General features: G+C 41.1%; 1 long non-coding RNA gene across 1 annotated transcript in view; it reads left to right on the forward strand.

Moving 5' to 3' along the window:
• Positions 1-12743, forward strand: part of LOC308114642 — a 111208-nt gene extending 98465 nt beyond the window's left edge. Inside the window, exons 7-9 of the long non-coding RNA XR_013935626.1 lie at positions 5192-5248; positions 9300-9434; positions 11910-12743. This is a non-coding gene — a long non-coding RNA (uncharacterized lncRNA). The remainder of the gene's footprint in view (positions 1-5191; positions 5249-9299; positions 9435-11909) is intronic.
• Positions 12744-21011: the final 8268 nt, after the last annotated feature.

The raw sequence follows: 21011 nt of genomic DNA on the forward strand, positions 1-21011 counted from the left end.
GGACGAAGAGCAGCAGAAGACATTCAGAAGCGATTGCGAGGCCCAGGAAGAGGCACAGGACAGACGGTATTTTAAGATGTGGCAAACCACATTGGAAGCAGCGTCTCCGCTCAAGGCCGAGACGATTCGCACCGACTCTTTGAAATCATAAACAACGCAACTGTTTTCAATCGAGTGAATCACAGTGCGCGTTGCAATTTAAACTGTTAACTCCTTTTATTTTATGTGATCCGAGGCACATGCCTGATATTTTCGACTCATGAACACAAACGTGCCAAATGAGAAACGTCTGTTATTATCAGATGCGATCCAGAGGAGTGCGCCCAATTAGTACATCAGCTTCCACATGTGTGCAGTTTATCACTTTTGCACATGCAATCCTTCAGTAGATTGGGCTCCGCGTGTTCACGTTGTTATGAGAAATCCTACAATCAGAACAATATCTCAATATTTAGTGTAGTTATTTTTGTAGTATTTCCAGAAATGTACCCTTATTAGTTTTTGAATTGGTTGACGGAATGGCGTAAATGCTCATTGGTCTCATAGACCACCACTTGTCGTAGTAATAAGACGTTGTACGTTTTAGGTGGCTCAGAAGACTTATAGTGATATCTGTAATGATAAGTCCATCATACTGACAAATAAAACACAATCCATGCTGTGAACTCGCTCACAGCCTGTGAATTGTACAAACATGTCAAAACAGATGCAGGAATTCCTCCGTTATGCCCATCAATTACAATAAACTTATTATGACGCTTTAGAAGCCCCGTCGCGTTACACATTCGGTCCTCTCACAACTATTTGGTTTGCCGGCTTTCACAGATCCATCAAACTTACACAAAACTATTGAGCTCTGCTTTTCAAGCGCACAATAGAACCGCTTCAACACAGCAAACTTACAAAAGCTTGTTTTAATGCAACACGTTCTGTGTCAAGTTAAATTAATCTGTAGGCCTTCATGAGCAGCTGATCTCTGGGGGTAAACAGAAAATAAACTTAATTTGGTTATTGGATAGTAGAACTGATCGGGTCTAGTTATTTTTGCTATGGTGACGTTAATATACAAGTCATGCTTTTACGTAAGCTCATTTGGTTTGTTTTGGACACCAAAGCTACTTGGTTTGGCTTGGCAAAACTTCATATTGCCAGTTATATGCGCTTTACTTGTATATGTAACTTAACAATATAACTATGTTGTCTTTGGATTACTTTGGCCTCCTTGCATGAGACCTCCCAAACCACATCCTGGCATGTTTTTTTTTTGTTTTGTTTTTTTCAATTTATCCTGTTCCTCAGTGCATTGACTCTGCCATAATGAATGTGTCTAAAAGGCGTTACCATAGTTCTTACTTTGACTTTAATAGATGCAGTTTTCTATAAGACTGATCAAAAACCCACAATGCCAATTTGTCTGAACTGACAACATTCAAACTCCTGTCTGAAGACGATCCAAATGCAGGGATTTTGGCTTTCCCTTTGCAAGGAGAAGAAAATTAACACTGAGCTTGTTTAAAATAGTGTCTGAGTGTGAATGTATGTGTTCCTGTCAACCCTATTTATACTGGCACATATATTGGCAAGAATTGCTCATTAAAGGCATTTCCTCTGCAATACCATTAGAGATCACATATTTTATTTATTTTTTGTCAAATTCCCTTTACTGTTGGCATAGGCAAGTACAGACTGTATATCAACACTGACACCTTTACATCAGTCGTCACCGTCACTTCCCATCAGGTGCATGCGGCTCAGTGTGTGGGTGATTCACAAGTGGAAACTTAAGAAAAAGTATGAACAAAAAGCACGACTGTAACTAATGGAAATATACTTTTTGCACGCATTCAGCCATGCAAGTTTTTAATCCATTGCATTATTATTAGGTTTGTCCTTTCCAGACATTATGCCTAAATATATGTCAAGCTGCATGCTGAGCTGGTTGGATTTCACTACATAAGAGAGGAACTGGTACAGCATTTGAGAAGACACAACTAAATGACACATTTCCCCGTCATTTCTTCTTATAAGAGCCATGTGGGAGACACTTTATGTGCTGTATGTGGCACCATAACACCCCATGATCTGAAACATTGTTTGAAAATACTGTTTTCCTTCAGTGATGTTTAATTGTTCTTTAACCGGATCCCTTTTTCATTCTGGTTCCCACCACTAATTTGAAATGGAATTTAAGTGCCGATGACTTTAGTGAGGGACCAGAACACACCCAGCCATTATAAAGAACCCAGGGACCCATAATGTGGTGAGGAGCTGGCCACTGAAACCAAGGGGTGGAGAGACGGGAGGAGGGTTCAGACGAGAGTTGCTGACTGTTTCTCTCTCTTGCTCTCTGAGTTGAGTCCATTGTAGACTGTTTGTCATGACGAGAGACCTCTCTATCCATATTCTATAGAACAACAAATTAAAAAAAAGAAAAGCTTTTCTATTTGTTTCCTCTGCTCATAGGCTTTGTTATTCTCTTAACTTCTCCTTGTTTCTCTCCTGACCTCCAATCTCACCTCCACACTCACTGGCTCCTCTTCTTCCCACTCTCTCCTGCCACAATAAGGCCTAATATGAACTTTTGACAGGAGCAGGGATCTCTTTTTTATTGCCAGTGCTGCTGTGAATGCCCTCATAAATCTGATGTTGTAATGCCTTTGAAGCGCCTCCCAATCCTCGCAATCAAACACACACACACACACTCTCTCCTCATTTCATCTCTCCCTCCCACTTTTCTCTCACTTTTTTTTTTCTTTCTTTATACATGCTCTCGGACACATGCACAGTCGCACACACAGAAGTGATGTGTGAATGAGGGATTTGAGGTTGTTTGTGCTCACATCAGACACAGCAGCCCCAGTGTTTGTTTGCAATTTCCACTGGCTCTGGTCCACTCCACCAAACCCATGGGAATTTGTGGATCAGCATCTTCTCAAAAAGCTCCTGGGCGTCAAGAGTGCATAAGTGCGCAAAGAACGAGTGCAATGAGTGCAGCCAGGCAGTTATTTGTATGTGGTCTTTCTGAGGTAGTCTGTGCACCGTGGTTCATGGAGGAGGTTAAAGGGTAAAAAAGGGACGCAAGCGGTGACTTCGTTTGGTCTCATTACGTTTTAATTTCTTTCATTTTCAACAACCTCTGGTGAGCAAGTGTTATGTAAGAAAGAGGGATTAACAATATGACTGTAGGGGTCATTGTCATTATTTTCCTATATTTCCTATTTCTGCCGCGTTGCTGTCCTTGTGAAAGTTGTATTTTTCGTAATAATCAAGCACATGGTTTTCTCTAAGAAAAGATCAGTTGGGAGTATAACACATAAGTTAAGTGATAGAAACTTTTTAATTGTATACGTTGACCTGAACTGTGTTCGACTAAGGAGATGATGACTTACAGCGTTAATAATCACACAGGTTTCACTGTTTATTTAGATGAGCTGCACTGACCAGTAACTTCATGAGCTGCACAAGTGAAATTTCAAGTGATAAGCTCTGATCGGAATTCTGTATTTACAAAAACTTGGTGTTTGATTCTGGAAGTTGTAGTTTTGAACTATGTATGAAAGAAGGAAGAAGGCAATTTTATTAGCTTGTATGCTTTATTGTTGAAGCCTGTAAGTGTAATTACTGACCTTCCCCAGGTGGAGGAGTCCAAGTATCTCAAGGTCTTATCCACGAATCATAGGAGGAGGGATCGTGCAATCGGCCACAGATTCTGACAGACGGCTGCAGTATTGCAGTCACTGTACCGAACTGTTGTGGTGGAAAGGGAGCTGAGCCATAAAGCAAAGGTCTCTGTTAAACGGTCAGTCTACATCCCCACCCTCACCTATGGTCATGAACTTTTGGTCATGACTGAAAGAATGACATCGCGGATACAAGCAGCCGAAATGAGTTTTCTCCGCAGGGTGGCGGACGTCACTCTTGGTGATAGAGTGAGGAGCTCAGCCATGCCGCTGCTCTGCCACATTGAGAGTAAGCCAGTTGAGGTGGTTCGAGCATCTACTTAGGACGCCCCCCTGGTCGCCTCCCTTTAGAGGTCTACCAGGCACATTCAACTGAGAGGAGTCCCCGAGGTCGGCCCAGGACCCGTTGGAGAGATTATATCTCTGGTTTGGCCTGGGAGCGACTCGGGGTCCCCCCAGAAGAGCTGGAGGACGTTGTTGGGGGGGGGGGGGGGGGGGGACACAGATGCCTGGACTTCTAGGATCTCTGTACTGCCACGGCGACCACATGACATTAAGAAGATGGATGGATGTTGTCATGTAAACGCAGCCTTAGCTGGGGACCTAAATATTACTCTAATGAAATGACTCTCAGTTTTACTCATGATGTGTGTTGCTGACTTTTCCATGCAGCTTTTTATCGAGTCATGAACAGTGGTGCAGTGGTCATGGGACACCGTCTCACTGCTACAGTGGTTTGGCCTGGTTAGAGTTCAGACCTGGGGGGCCTTTCTGTATGTAGCTTTCATGTTGTTCCTTGCATTAGTTTTCTCCTACAGTCCAACCGTGCAGATGTGAATATGTGTGTGACTGTCTGTTAATGCTCATGCAAATAAAAAGAGAATTAGTGTTCCTTTTACACTCAAGTCTATCCAAACTAACTCGTACTGAGAAAGACTCAGCGATGCTACGGTTATGTGTAGCCTTTACGACAATAAAGTTTACAAAACAACAACATATGAAATGTTTCAGTCCGAAGCCGCAGCACCGAGACGCAGCAGCATTTCAGTGATAACGAGTGGGGTTTTTAAGGTCAGTGTTGTCACTCAGTTAGCTGATGTGCATTTCCCGTGCCTCACCAGAGAAGCGCACCAGCACGCACGGTAGGAAACATTAGCACATGCTTTATGTACTCGACCTAAATGGGAACATGCTCTGTGCTTGGCATTTTAAATAAATAAATAAACACACGTATAAAAATGCTGTGGAGACGCACTGACCTTTTTTATTAATAGGTCAGATGTGCCATACAGCGTATAGTAGTCTGCTTTTTCAAGGAGACACGTAAACAGATCTTTAGGAGTGCCAATGAAGTTTTGACATTCTGTCAACACCTCATGGACAACCTGCTCGTACAAGGTGTAAACTCATCCTGATATACTTGCTACTATGCTTTAGTTGTCATTCCTAAACTGGAAGCAGAAACTAGAGAGTAACACAAGTATGTGAACACAGCCTCTGTTTTCTTTCAGGTGCCTTACAGTGGGAATCAGTGGGGAAGCTAACCTGGTCTAGACAGGACTGTCATGGTAAGTGTTACTCCCACCTTTGTTTTCTCTTTCGGGATACATGTCTTGTCTGTGCACAGGTCTCTGTTTCCTCCTCTCATTTTCTTCACCTTTTTTTTTTTCATTCTTCTCCACTATTGTCAATCTTTCAGTTTCTGCTCCTTGGGCTGATTACATTAATAATTTACTGCATGTAAATCCTCAGCAGCTGCTTGCATTTTTGCTGTTTTCCTTCTTCCTTAAAGGTTAACACAGGAGGATTTTTCTAAACCCTGTCACCTCTCTCACTCTCTCTTCCTCATGTTCTGTTCCCCATGCCTTGGGTAAAGCTCTCTCTATCGTTCTGTCTTCTCTATTCCTTTTTTTCTAATTACACTGCTCTGGGTTCCAGCCTTGTGCCTTCCTTTGAGTTTGTATATCCTTAATGTAAGGACTTGCTGAATGGCTTTTCCTTTTTTTTTTAATCTGTTTGTGTATTTGAGTGGATGCCTCCCCTCCACTGTGTGCTTGTGCCTGTAGATGAGTTATTGTATATATTGAAAATGCATTTAGGGACTTGTTGTGATTACAGTTCTTTGGCAGATGTGCCTGGGTACAAGTTTGTTTGTTTGTTTTTTTTGTTTTTTTCCTGTTACTTCAGGCACCAAATCTTTAAAGAAAAGATTCTCAAATTTAAATTGTGCTGTCAAATGAGTTTTTCTTCTTTTCTTCTCTGGTACCTTCAATCAAGCCCCCAGGTTGGACTCCAAGCAAAAAAATTTTTTTCTAAGTACACATGAAGCAATTTCATGTTGAAAAGAAAGCAAAAATGAGTGGTTCCAAACAAGAAAATCTATCCGCCCCAAAAATGATCATGAGAGTAAATTCGAGAAAAAAGAAAAGAAAGAGACAACGAAAGGGAGGTGTTACCTTTGGCTTTGTTAAATAATTTCTTTATCCCCTATTCAGTTTCCATTGTTCAAAGCTGGTGCCAATCTCTCCAATATTGCTGCTAATCTAACTTCAAAGAGTGGCAGTCATGTTAAAACACTTTTTAATTGTGATAAGGAATATGCTTTCATGCCTAAACCCCTCTCTTCTGTTCGCCTGGACATAACTCATAAATACTGAGGCCTTTTTCATTGGCAATTAAAATGAGAATTGGTCACATTTTTCACTGTCAGCCATTTCCATGACACAAAGATATGTGTGGGCCACACACACACACACACACACACACACACACACACACACACACACACACACACACACACACACGCAATGCCAGATAATGTAGAGGAGCGTCGAGAAGTGCATGCGATGTACGCTGTGTTTTTAATCAAATTAACTGCATTTAAAGTGGTCTTGCATGACGTCCTTTGGACAATAAATTTTCCGCCAAACCAAAAACAGCTCAGAGACTTTGCTGATCCGGCAGGTCTGATGATTCACCACAGGCTTCCCTGTTGTTCCAGTGACACATGAGATGCTGGCTGCGCCGTATTGTCCAGAGATAACACAATAACATGACTCTTAAGTGAATCATTTACACTCTGGAGGTACTGACAGGGACGATTCTTGAGGCTTTGATAGATACACAATACTTTGAGGCAGCGGAGCAGAAAGACGTAATTCTGTTGTGACTAAATCAATTTGGATAAAAGCACACTGTACGGAGCAAGAGTGGCATGGAAATGAAGTATTGGTTGCAGTTGAAAGGGAAAATGGCCATTTTGACTCAAAGCTTTGAATATGAGTAATTTTTAAAAAGAAAATCTTCAACAAATGGGAGCCAGAAGAGAAAGAAAGAAATGTGTGCAATGTTAAAATCACTTTAACATTCAGGTTCACATTTTCAACGTAACATACTCTAACAATGAATGCAAATATAGGCAAGATCATTACATGGAACTGACTTTCCAACAAATTTAAAGACGTCCTCATTCCTGTTCACGAAAGATCCAACAATGAAGCCTTCATATTAAAGTCAGTTGCTCATATAAACTAAATAAATAAATTCAATTCTTTTAAACCCGGATAAAGCATAACACGGGGAATGATGTCAGTACAATACTGAAAATCTGGTCGATGTTGGTGTCATGTTTCTGCTCTACTCTCAATGTGCTTTACATGATTCATCAAGTTCACTCATTCACATACACATTCACATATTAATCATGAATGCTGCCGTGCAAGGGATTCGCACACCATTGGGAACTTGAGGTTCAGTGTCTTGCTCAAAGACAGTTTGACATATGGATGAAGCAAGATGGGGATGTAAGATCAGAAGCCAACCCACTTTACTAAGTGTGACATGGCCGTCCATCTTGTGTGGTTGTATCACACCATAGTGACCCTAATCTCCAAAAAAGCTTCTGAGCTCAGTATGACTGCACCACAACGATTGTAGAAGAACAGCACATTTGCTTTTATACATATTTTCATTGATTTATCTATCTACCCACAGAAGTATTATGTCTTATATCTTCACAACAAGCATGTTTTCGCATTGGAAACCACGCAGAACATCCCCAAAAGCAAGGCATTTTTGCTATGAGAGGCAGTTGTAACCATTGTACCATGTAACCCTCCCCAATCCCAGTCCCAGGCCGTGTTTACATGACCACGTTTTCAAGTAAAACCGGAAAACTTTTGTTGCATTTTCGGTGCCTGTTTACACAACAACTGTGCTCAGAGCGACTGAAAATGCAACTTTTTGAAATGCTGCTCCTGCGCATGCAAACTAGGGTCTTAGTAAATAGCTCTTCTGCACATGTGCGAGTAGATGGACAATAACAACAATGGTGGCCTCCAGAGTGGCATGGCTCTCAGGCCATATTCTCCAGGGACTTCAGGTGACCAACTTGGTCTATATGAATGTCCATGTGCCCGCCATTGTTAATGTTAATACTGTATTGTTTTTGTTTCAGAAAACGTTTGCATTTACGGGGCAACGTTTTGAAAAAGATGTCTATCCGCACAGAAACGCTGAAAAAAGTAGTTTGCAGGTTGTGAACGGGACCTCAATGAACCTTCCCCTCGCAGTCCTTCAAAAAGTCAGAACTGATGTGCATTAAGGTAAAGCGGGAGCCCAGTTGATACCCTTTCATCAGCTCATCAAAAACTCTTCTCTTGAAGCTGCTATTCTACTAATGAGTATTTAATGACTTGTTAAGTGCAATGAAATCCATCAGTAAGACAACACAGGCAATTAATCAAACACTTGTTTAACAAGCTGGACACTGACTCGCGGAAACACAGCGAACCTTTGACTGCTCCTGCTGCAGCCGACTCGCGTTCAAACCTTTTGCACACAAAAGTCGTATGTTTCACACAGGTGCTAACAGACGACGTGAGGACACGGCTTGTTTGTCAAATCAGGAGAAACACCTGATTGATGTCTCATTGGCCAACAGCCAAATGAAGGTTTGAACTGAAGCCTGGAGCAGATCACATTCTGTTAAGCCCGAGCACACCTTCAGAGGCAAGTTCCCCATACTCGTGAAAAAGAAAAAAAAAAAAAAGGCTAATTGTGACACAGCAATCAGACAGACAGCGCTGCTCTCGACTAAAGCAGCTCTCACGTTTCACCAGCCTCGCTCAGCAGTCCGTCAAGATATCTGACATACTGCGCATTGTTCAAACAGAGTTTCTCACTGACAACACCTGGAGAGAGATTTGTTTTTTAAGTTTGCAGAATAAACTATTAGTGATGGGAGTGAAGGAATAGAGGCAGCTTGACTTGTGTTTATCCCCCCCCCTCGACGGTGAAGTCAGTCAAGGTGTTGACTTTTGGCTGACACGGCTGCTTTGCCTCATCGCTTGTTTGGTAGTCTGAGCTGAGACTATGCATGTGCTGCTGCTGCTGTATGTGTGTTTCAGTGTGTGCATGCCTGCTCTTGTGCTTGAGATTGTGACTGTTGAGTGTGCCCCCATGTGCCTGCATGACCCGATTGCACGTCTACAGTATATATCGCCACGTGCCACGAGTGAACCGAGAAAGAAAGGCTCCTATTTGTCCCTTCTTTTGGGGGAGTGGAGGGGTTGTTTTGGATCGTGGTCTCATTACCCAGGTGTTTACCCCTAACCACAGGAAGCCCTCGTGGGTGACGACTGTCTGCCAGCAAACATCGCCTGAGGGAACGAAAGAAAAGGAGGAAGGAAGAGACTGGGAGATACCGAGAGAGACAGAGGTGAAGAACTGTCTGTCTGTACTGCAACTGTGCAGGTGTGTTCCTTTTCCTTAAACGTGAGTGTTACTGCATGTCTGTGCGGTTCTGCCAGTCAAACCGTCACTCTCAGGTCACTGGGTTTCTCCACTCCTTCACCAGCAAAGGGAGGGAGGGAAGAAGCAGGACGGCGAGGAGAGGAGCGGAGACGTACAAGCTGTTGACAGGGATTTATGAGCTGATAGTGTCAGACTGCAAGCACAACAACAGTCTCCCTGTCTCTGCCTGTCTGCTCACAGAGAGACAGAACGGGAGAGAGAATGAATAGCTGGGAGAAAGGTAAAGCAGCAAAATGAGTTGAAACTGAAAGGATCCGAACAAGTGAGGGGAAAAACGGGTAAACGAGGGGTAAAGGCAGGACAGGGATGTAATTTAATTTGTTCGGAGTTTCCCCCCTCCTTCCTCCTCTCATAATGTGTCTTTTTTTCTTTCTTTACAGCCATCCTTTTCTCCTCTCCCCTGCATCTTCTTCGCATGAGTTGACTCGGTTGTTGTGTTGACTTGCTTTTGTTTCTGCTTGTTTAGACTCATGTGAGTAAGGCACCATGTGTTTCGTGCTTTCACTCTAAACCGAAGGCGATTGTTGCTCTCGCGTGACTGTAGAGACGATGACTGAACAGAGACGACCACGCATGCACATACCCAACAATAACATTTACTAGACTGTATCCCTGTGTCACATCCAAACCTCCGAGAAGGCATATGATAAGGCCTTTGTATTGGACATTTTTAAGAACTGTCCATGAATACAGAGACTATTGACACTTTCTAGGTCACGAGACAACACTCCTTTTGTATTTATGTGTGTGTCTGAGAGTTCAGATATGCCATGATGAGTCAGGACTGAAATGCTCACTGTTAGATGACGCACCCTGATATAGCAGAACTGTCTGACTGTCTGACATATGAGATGTACCGTCTGGTGGGTAATTTTATCTAATTGCTGTTCTAAGCAGAAATCTATAATATCCGGCCCCATTCAAGTTTGATAACTTCCACTGTGAATCCTGTTTTACAGGCTTCATTTGTGATGGGTTCCTTTTAGCTGAAGCGGTGGCTTTTCTTACCCCAAATCAGAAGCGGGTTCATAGTTTCTTAACAAACATGTTTAAGTATAATCATGCGGTGGAAGGCAGCACCAAATCAGATATCTGAATAATTCAAATGAGGAGCACAGGCATGTTAACGGCACTTACTTGTATATTCTGTGGTCTAAAAATAAACTGCACATATAGAGATTGATTTTCAATTTTGAACTTCAGTGTAATTGCACCTGAAATAGCATAGCCTGTTAAATGTTGTGATTTCCATAATAACAGTGATCCAGATGTGAAGTCTGCCCGACTGACGTGTTTGGAAGAAAGACAGCCTGACAGTGCACAGCACTCATACCCCCTGGGAATAATACAGACTTCTAGTGATTTATATGTCAGTTCTTTTATAATGACATAGTATGAAAAAGCAGTGATTTATGAGTCTCTTTCATTTCACATAGACACTCAGACTTGTTTCAGGCTACAGCTAACACTTTCCAAAATGCTCACATGATGACTTTCCCAGAAGTGCAAATGCCATTATCTTTTAGTACAGGCGCAACGTAAAAACATACATGTGTATTATCAGTTCAGTGAAGGAGGAACCTGAGATGAGCCCTGTGGTTAAAGCTTTTAATGACCCAGTTTCAGCACATGGAGGTAGGACAGTTAAGAGTGAAGCTTTTTGTTTATTTGGTAGTGAATGCTAAATAATAGATATAAAGAGAGGCATCAGGCAATGAATGAAATTGAGCAAGCTGGCGTCTACGCCAGTTTGATACTGCATGCTATCAAAATAAAAAAAGAAGAAGAAAAACAGCTAGCTGAGTTCTTCCAAATAAAAATTGAGAACTATGAAAACTAGATTAATATAAAACTTGTGTGCGTGCAAATTTAATAACGTCTGAAATAGATCCGTTTGGAAAAGTGAATTTACATTCATACTTGTGGGCATCGTTTCAAATGTATGCAACACTCAGAGGACCTCACATGGCCCATCAGAATCGACACAAAAATATTTATTTGAAAGAATTAATACAAACGTATAATGTTTTGACTTTGTTTGTTTCTTGGTATTTGTCAAAGATTTAAAAACAGATTTTCGTTCAGAGCATTCCATTTAATGCAGTTTCACATGCACTTCAATTCATCCTCAGACTAAGGGTTCGTTGATGTATACTGTCTCTTTAAATCCCTGATGACCAACTCTCTTCCAAGTCTTCATTGAGTGACTTCGCTTTGGAAATTGTTGACTCATCTATAATGATATAATAATAAATTATAATTTCACACCAGTTTCACTTGTTGTGAGTGTCGCTGTGGTCGGAGCAACTTGTATGTTTTTATATGTGTTTACTTCATTTCTTATTTTGGCCATATTGGAACTCAAAACAATATTGCTTAAATCATGTATGTCTTGTATGTCTACCCTCTCTTCAGCATGTCCTTCAATAAAGAAACTGGAGGAGAAAGATGAAGATCAGCAGGAAGTGAGCTGGATGAAGAAATAAAACAAGAGAACAGAAAAGGGGTAAAAAAAAAAGAGGAAACTCTAATGTTTTCTCAGTATTGCCAATTTAAGTATTTAACTGTATATACTGCAAGTAAAGTATTTTACCATAATGACTGCGTCTGGAGTCTGAATTGGAAGCTTAGGATGTGCAGTCACACCAATTCGTGCTCTCATCCTTTTTACAATTCACATGCTATCAGTGACTGTGAAGACATCACAGAATACATTTGCAGTTTCACTGTTTTTAAAGTGTATTGTATTTAAACATATTGAGGTTCTTTAAGCTTGTGACAAGCTATAACGGCCACAATTGTGTAATACAAGAAACAATTGTTTGGCAACGTGACAGTAACAGGAAAAAGCACCTTATTCCTCTGTTTTACAGTGAGACTTTTGTTTATTTGTAGAGATACAGCACTTAAGCCGGTGCTTTATATGCCTGAAGATGAGGAAAATGGCTGTGGATTACTAGTTTTGCCGTGATGTACCATATTCATATATGTGCATTGTGTCGGTTAAGAAGTAGCGATCACAGATTGGTCATCGGGGAACAAAGACAACATTAAGAGCATGTACTCATACAATATGTAAAGCTCTGTGGAGAAATATGTCCCAACTGCAGTGCTCTCATGACAATACATGCAGAGAGTTTTACCTTCATCACAGCACCATCGATTATTAATGAATGTCGTATTGTTCTGTGAAAAATGTAGGTGATATAATGCTGAATAAAGAATTTTAATGGCTACTCAACTGACTACAAACATGGAACTACACTTGTCATGTCGAGCAGCGGCGTGGGAACGGAGGAAGCGATCCAGCTCGTCCTCCTCCGCAACATTAAGACCGTACGAGAAGTACTTCCACATCCAGACATGTTTTACAGCTCTTTAAGTGGCTCAGAGTCATTTGGGTAGGGTATGCTGCGATAATGATGGAGCGGATGATGTAAAGTGTCTCACTTCAATCCGGTTTGAGGTGTCAGCAGGTGCATTTGAAATGATGAAGCGAATTCTTTCAGGATGTTCAGCTTCCTTATCCAACATGCTTATGGTTCTTTATCCTCATGAGTCCTTTTTGACCTGTGACGACTGAAAAAACCTACTTCACACAACGCGTAATGAGTCATTTGCCGTAAGTGGGCCTATTTCATTGACATAACAGTCCACAGGGTTGCTGTATAACTGAACACACCACATTATCTCATGAAAAGGTTTTCTTCCCTTGCATTTCACAGCAGACTCGTGCAAATACAGTCGGATTTCCACCCTTAGATTGTTCATGAGGCATATTAAGTAGCACTCTTCTTCTGGTATGGGTCTCGGTTGGCTTTCTGCGTGGAGTTGGCACGTTCTCCCGGTGCGTGAGTCAAAGAAGAATCCATTTGAGGTGAACTGGCCACTTTAAGTGACCCATGTGTGTGAATGTGAGAATATGTGACTGTTTCTTCTGTTAATAAAAATTGCTAAAACCAGACATTTGCTTAAAATAGCCCAGCAATCAGATAAATTCTCATTGAGTTCTGTGGAAAACTGTGAAATCCTGTTGGGTTAGCCTATACGTTAGTTTGTAATATTTGTACTACTCCACTGCTCCTAAAGTATTGCATTAGTTTGGTAAGAACAGTCACTTGCATTGGTTTTATGTGTATAGTGTATATGTTTAAGTGTAGCGTCATAACCAAATCAATCAATCAATCAATCAATCAAAATGACAAATTCTAAGACGTTTTTCATAAGTAACAGAGGAACATAAAGCCAAAAGCAGAAGTACCATGTATTGTCAATGTTTTAAGCGGGTGAGTTCTTTCTTACTTCACTTTACGATCATCGGCTTGAAACGAACAGGAGTAAAATGTGTGTTAGTTTCTAAATTCAGTCACTTGACATGTGGGCTCTCTGTTATTATAGTTGGGATATCCCTCAAATGAACTGAAAAAGAAACAACTATGAGTCATCCGGCCTCATCTTCGGGGAACTGTGAATGTCTGCACCAAAGATTTATAGCAATCTTTTTTTCATTTTTTTTAAACTCCATTACAATGTGAAGATATTATTTTATTCGAGTCGGAATGAAAGCGGTGGAGTTTCAGCCCAGCAATGTTGTCCTTTAAGAAACCCCACCGCCACGACTAATTAACAGCCTTAAGTGTTTCAGCCAATCATACGTAATTGGTCACGGAAGAAAATGCTCAGGAAATAATGTTTTCTTGTCGTTAAAAAAAGACTGATTGTTCGGCAGCATGGTGAATCAACAACATCAGAGCAGGACCAGTACTGTCACAGTCATGTAGGGCTCATTTCTGGGGCCTTCGTATCTGTCTCTCTCCATCTTTGTCTGTGGTTACTAAGCCCTGCTACAGTGGTCAGAGAGGGCACCCGCGCCCCTGTACTTTCCACATGTAGTTTATCACACTTCCTCTCCCACCGCTGGGCCCCCAGTCAGTCTGCCAGACAGGAAAATCAAAGACTTCGGGACGTATCATTATAGTGCAAATGGTATAGTGCCGCCATTCAGCATGCTGATGATATATAACCTAAGTTCTCGCCGGTCCAAAACAGGAAGAAGGTCTGAATGCAGTTCCTCTCAGGAGCACGTGTTGATGTTTGGATTACAAACACCATTGAAAATGATCCAACACAAGCTAAATGACAGAGATTAACTTCAATATAATTTATTGGAAATCAATACATTTCCAAACCTTTTTGCTTTTAAAACTAAATTTGTTTGTAAATTGACTTCATTTTTACTGCTTCAGCAGACTCAAAGTGCTTTAAATGATCGGTCACGTTCACCAATTCAGAAATCGTTGACATGTGGTGCTGGCTGCTGTGCAGGGTGCTTGCGCCATCGGGTGCAATTTGGGATTAAGCCCCCTGCTTAAGACTGCTTCGTAACATGGACAGGGAAAGATGAGCGGTTGAACAGACCGACCTTAGAAGTGAAGAACAATCAGCTCTATTAAAAAAGTCCCCACCGCATGGAGATAGAAACTTATATACATGTAACTGCTTCAAGAAATGTGTCTGTCCACACAAAACTGACAAAATTGTAGTAAATACAACTGATAAGAACATGTGAAGTATGCAGTTGGAAGTTAAAACATACAAAGTCAATTAAGGAAGCAAATACTTGGATATATGACCAAATATAACGTCTTTGGTCACAAAGGATTCCACAGTAAATAGCTTCTGTGGCACAAACACGACCCTGTAATCCATCGTTGTTGTGTTGTCCGTCAGCGGAGTAAATACATGTAAGTTGAGGTAAATGCGGAAAGATGGCGTCAACGTTTTACTGTTTTTATCGTCAAAACAGAGCGAGTGTTTTCAATTTTGTACCCCCTGGGAGCAGTTTATAAAATCGGAGGTTTCGTTCCGTGGAAACGCGTGGATGGAAACGTCAATTTAATAGGAAAACATAAAAACCTTCAAAAACATAGAGACTAGGCCTGAGCTCCGGGTATGAATGTGAAAGCTGAATAAAGTGTTTTTTGCCTGGTTGAGCTCCCCAGTCATCATTACAAAACACTCCATTTTGATCAAATTTTTCAAGCGGGAACCATCAATAAAACAGTATCAACATTTGCCCAGCATCTGCCCTTATTTGTTTAGGCTGCGATATGGATCATAAACAAATGAATGGAGTTAAAGCGCCACCTGTTCTGGATGTAGACAAAGTAAAATTTTGTGTTTTCCTGGTTCCTGAATTATTTACGATCTATTTTAATAATTATCTTAATAGATCTATAATGATCTCGTATGATAGAATGGCATAAACGTTAAATGAATGGCTGACATACAAATAAAATAACTTAACATTGGAAGAATTAACAATTGTAAAGTAGTTTTTAAGTCTCTGTGTGAGTACTGGAAGTCATCACAAACCGCATAAAGTGTTGCGAGACACTGAAGCTGTGGAAATGTGCTCGAAAAGTCAAGAACATTTATGATTTGAACACTCAATAATGCCATTTTTCCTCATTGTTTACACTGCCACCTCTTCTTTCTCGTACTGTGAATAAAATCGTTCTTACATACTGTTATTACTACCAAATTAACAAGTAAAACAAAAAAACACTTGTACTTGTTTGCAATGCATCAACTGGTGTTCCGACAGAGTGGGGAGTCATGTAAAATGACAGATTACGAGGGACAATTAAAGAAGAATTATTGTCATCATCACCGCATAGTGATGTATGACACCTGCTGCCTCTAATTAATTGGAGTTTTGGAGCGATTACTCTGTGGACCGCCACCGTACACATGTCATCTTCCTCCTGCTGGCTGCCATGACTCGTTCTTTTTCCCCTCCTGTGTACCTCCGAGAGGATGTGTTCGAGCCTGCCAGCCGTTAACCCCGCAGAGGAAGTGTGCAGGAAATGAGATCAGCCTTAAAGAGAGGTAACGCCTGAGTCGAGACACTGACACGAGACCAATAACTGTCACTCACCGCACCTGATGCTGAGATGCTAAAAATGCAGCGAATAACAGGAAGGTCAGAAGCAGAACAAAACAGAACAGAATAAACACACCTGCCACTACACAGGCATTTAAGAGAGGAGCATGTGGTGGGAAAGGCAGACGCGTGATTAAATGCAAAAACAAAGAGAGGGAGCGGGGCAGATGAAGGTAAAACATGAAACAAATGAAACGCAGCTCAGCCGAACCGGAAGAAAATCACCAGCAAACTGATGCTCGTGCAGGATGTTTTCAGAGTTATGTGAAATACACGGCAACTATAAAAATAATGTAAACTTGGAGGAAAAACAAAATAGCAAATCCAGCTCATTGATGTGCGGAAAATAAAGTGGAGTATAGTCTGCAGTGTGAAAGATTAAAGGCGATAGCATCAGTGAAACCAGCTATAATCCAAATTCTGTTAGGGCAAACTAAAAAAAAAAAAGAAAGAAACATGGCAAACATTTTCAATAGCTTAAAATACCAGCAGGGTTGGGCCTAATTCAGTGGCGGTGCATGTGAGTGTTACTATGCCCTGCACGCCTTCTCTTTACCATGATAAAAGACACAGCTGGTAACTTCACTGAAGAAACCAGGCCTGTCAGCAGTGTGTGCGTGCGTGTGTGTAGACGTAGATCCCAGCATGCACACAAGCTACTGAACTTTTTTATTGCCTTCTCTGAGACCGAAAAAGAAAACATAGCTGCTGTTTTATTTTTTACTTTTTTTTTTTTTTTTTTTTTTTTTTATTGAGACAGGAGGCAGGAAGAATGATGAAACATTTACAGTGCCAGCTATCACCTACATCCAAGAACAAGAACTTTTTGATAAATCACACAAACACAACACTTGTTTTTGAGATACAGTACACGACTAAAAAAAAAAAAAAAAAGCTTGCTTGTTACGACGGGTTCATGTTGCACTTTTGCGTATGGTGGTATAAACTCCTGAGCACTTCGTGCCACAGAACTAATTCAGACAAGCGTGTAGCGCTGCGGTCCACTGACGCTGCTCAGTAAAGCAGACACGCCGCTAACATTGCAGTAGTCAATCATGAAGCTACTTCTTCACTTTCGGATCTGATCATTTGAACTTCTGGCGCCTTTGACTTGTTAACGGTGCAGCTGTGAGTGTTTGTTAGGGTGAGACACTTGGACTGCGTTCTCCACTTCTGAATCGGGGTGTAACAGGTGAGTAATGTGTGCTTGACCCTCTTCCGTGTTTTCCCGATGAACATGACGAGCATTCTTTACAGTGAAGGGTCATTACAACGCAGAACCCCGATACAACCCAATGAGTACTACCCGACGTCATCTGTCAGCAACTTCAGCCGCAGGTGGACAAGAGACCACGGGCAATGTCCGTGGTTTGGAGATTCATTAATATCAATGCCTATGACAGAAGCAAGGCACACTGTAAATTACATTCTTCCAAAATTATCCAAAGAAGGTTCAAGATGGTTCATACAACACCAGCAACTTAATCACCGGTGACATTTGGACCAGTTGATCATTTGATTAACTGCACAGTGGATCCATGACGCTGTTGGCCGAAGGCTGTTGAAGGTGATGGTAACGTGGAGGGAGAGGCAGTGCCGATGTCGTTCGTGGCACCGCATAGCCTTTGAAAATGTATGGAGTATGGAGTATGGAGTATGACTTGGAGCTTAAAGACATTTAATAAGTACCCGGGATTGGCAAGTAGATAAAGGTTGGTACTTGTACTCGTCCGTTAAAAAAGTAGTATAGGTGCATTCCTAATAATTTGTTCTCCTGACTGGGGGGGGGGGGGGGGGGGGGGGTAGTGTGGTTTTAAACTCTGTCACACTGCTTTACAGGAACTTCTGGTTTCCAACACAGTGTCATTTTTTTGTCACACCCCACACAGCTCTATCCTCTGTCCTCGTGTCATCGCACTGTTTCACGCACATTTGTCATTTTGCATTCAAAGGCACCCACGGTGTGGAATAATAACATCCCATAATAATAACAAAATGGCGAAACAGGTAAGGATTGAAAAAAAAAGAAAAAAAAGTCATTTCTGATGATACTGAAGTCCTTGTTTCACATTACATGAGTCAATGAGTGACTGATGAATTGGGTAAATATACAAACAAATCAATGAATAAGTAATGGTTTAATTGAATATTTAATTGCTCAAACAAGCCAAGCGAGAGTGAGACAATAACAGACCTCAAAAGCACCATTATCGTATTTGCATAATTACATCTTTGCATCATCACGCCTTTGCATGCTCGTGTCCGACTTATCCACACCTTTCAGTATGGCGAAATACATATTTATGAATGTTTGTTAAGGTTGTTCAAAGAACATTTGGTGAAGCTTATCCACAGCGTCTACCATTCTTCCATCCATGTATCCATCAGGCGGGGTTTAATGGGAGCGACTTGTTACGCCGGATCGCATTAAACCGAGCAGGTGGACCTATTGCATTGGCCAGTGAGCGTGCCTCCGCTCTAAGTGTGCCATTCCAGCGTCATTTACACTGCACACGCTGCCATTTCATTTGTTCTAGAAAACAAGGGCAAACTAATTTAGCACAAACACAGTCGGTTGGCTGATGCAACACCGTGAAATTTTGGGAGTATTCATGCACAATGAACCACTTCTGTCAGACCACCTATTGAGACGCGTGTGTGTGCCGGCGTGTGTTTGCGTGTACAAATCAGTGTCAATATTTTTGGGTGTACTGTACATGTGTGAGAGCCTCTGTGTGCACCTGTCACTGATGTACATAGGAAATAGGCACCTCCACTGTTCTGCCATCCTGTGGTGCAGCCTGAAGGCAATTTTCATCATAACCGCGCTGCTGTTGCAGACGTCTGTTGTGGCCTTCTCCTGCCACTGTGGCAAACTTTTGGGGTTTGGCTATAGGACTAGAGATTCTAAAAGCAATACACACCCCCCCCCCCCCCCTTTTTTTTATTTCCCATTAGTTACTGGAGTAGATTTTTAAAAACTTGCCCAATAGGTCTCACAGTGTGACAGGAAGTCGAGCCCAAAATCTTCTCTCCATTTCCTGAACTTTGCAGTGCATAGAAATTGAAAAAAGATATAGAATAAGATAGAATCAGCTTTGTTCCAATTTCAATTGAATAATTTTCTAAATGTTTTAGTTCAGCTAGTGAGAGGCGATATTCTGGTGCATTATTTAGACATTACTGATAGCACTTAGACAAAAAAGGCTAAGCAATGAGTCACGTGGACTATTCAGTGGACAGAATATCCCAAAAATCTAATGTAAAATTCTCCTCATGACATAATCATTGATCTCATTGTTTTGTGTTAAAAATGAATTGAATTGAACATCGGTTGTCGTATAACATAAACAACACAAAGAACAGTCATTTGCATTATGCAGAGAATGGTTTTGTTAGGAAAGAGCATTCAATTGCGATTGTGCCACACTTATTTTCAAAAGTGCTGCAGCAGAACTTTACAATGACATCGTGGAGAAAAATAAGAGTCCCAGTGCAGGACTCTTGAGGAAAACAAAGGAAGCGAGCTCTTGGATATTTTTCTGAACTGCTTTACTTACATTAATAATCTTCAGGTTACCCTAACGCAAACATTCCTTGTTTGGTGGCTGCAGTTCAAGATATAATATAGCGAGCAACTAGTGATGTAAATCGGGTCATCCTGAATCTGAAATGTTTCCTTTTAACATGAAAAGCTCCTTGTATGTGCAAAAGGCTGCAGAAATGCATGAGAAACAGGTCGCAGTGGCTCCAAGTGGGAGACGGCTCACTCACTCACGAATACACTGATTGAGTGCACACGCACAAAATCAAATGTGACACCATAGAGTTGGATTTTGCTGTTGGATGAAGTTACTAAGGATATCAGGGATTAAACAGATATACATTTGGCTAAAAGTGTCAAAAAGTCAAGTCTGTATTAAAAAGTACAGCAACACAAAAAAATGATACATACTGGAAAATGCAAGGACGGGTACAAGTCCACACGGAAAAGTCATGCGCTGAGAAAATGAGATGAGAAAAAGTCACCGGAGTGTAACAACCAATAATCTCATACCAACCAATAATGCAATAACGTCGGCCTTTTTCAATACAGTGAACTCAATAACGTAATAACTTAATAATAACCTAATAATAGTTCATACATGATTGAAGTGGCGTTAATTCTTTCAAAATGTAATAACTGTAGCTAATAATCTAATAATACATTCATAAAACTGCATTTATTGAAAATCAAAGTGTTTTCTGATAGTTTTGTGCAGTTTCTTTTCCAAAAATGTGTGTAGTGGGTGAGATAAACATCCTACTCATTCATTGAGGACACATACTCTGCAACACTCTCCCAGGCATAGTTGTAAAGAAATAGTTTGCTATTTTAATATATTACTGGCTTTGTGTATTCAGAATTGACATAAAAATGACATTATTGGCAGTTATAACATTATTGGTTTTTACACGGGATAAAAAGCTGAGCTTATTTGGCACCTTCCTTTCAAACGCTTGTGAAAAAGATGCAATCAAAAATCGCATTGCGCCTTGTACATGAACTCCTCGCAGTATTTTACTTGATA

This window comes from Lipophrys pholis (assembly GCF_963383615.2).
Source record: "Lipophrys pholis genome assembly, chromosome: 9".
In the NCBI taxonomy this organism is placed as follows: domain Eukaryota; kingdom Metazoa; phylum Chordata; class Actinopteri; order Blenniiformes; family Blenniidae; genus Lipophrys; species Lipophrys pholis.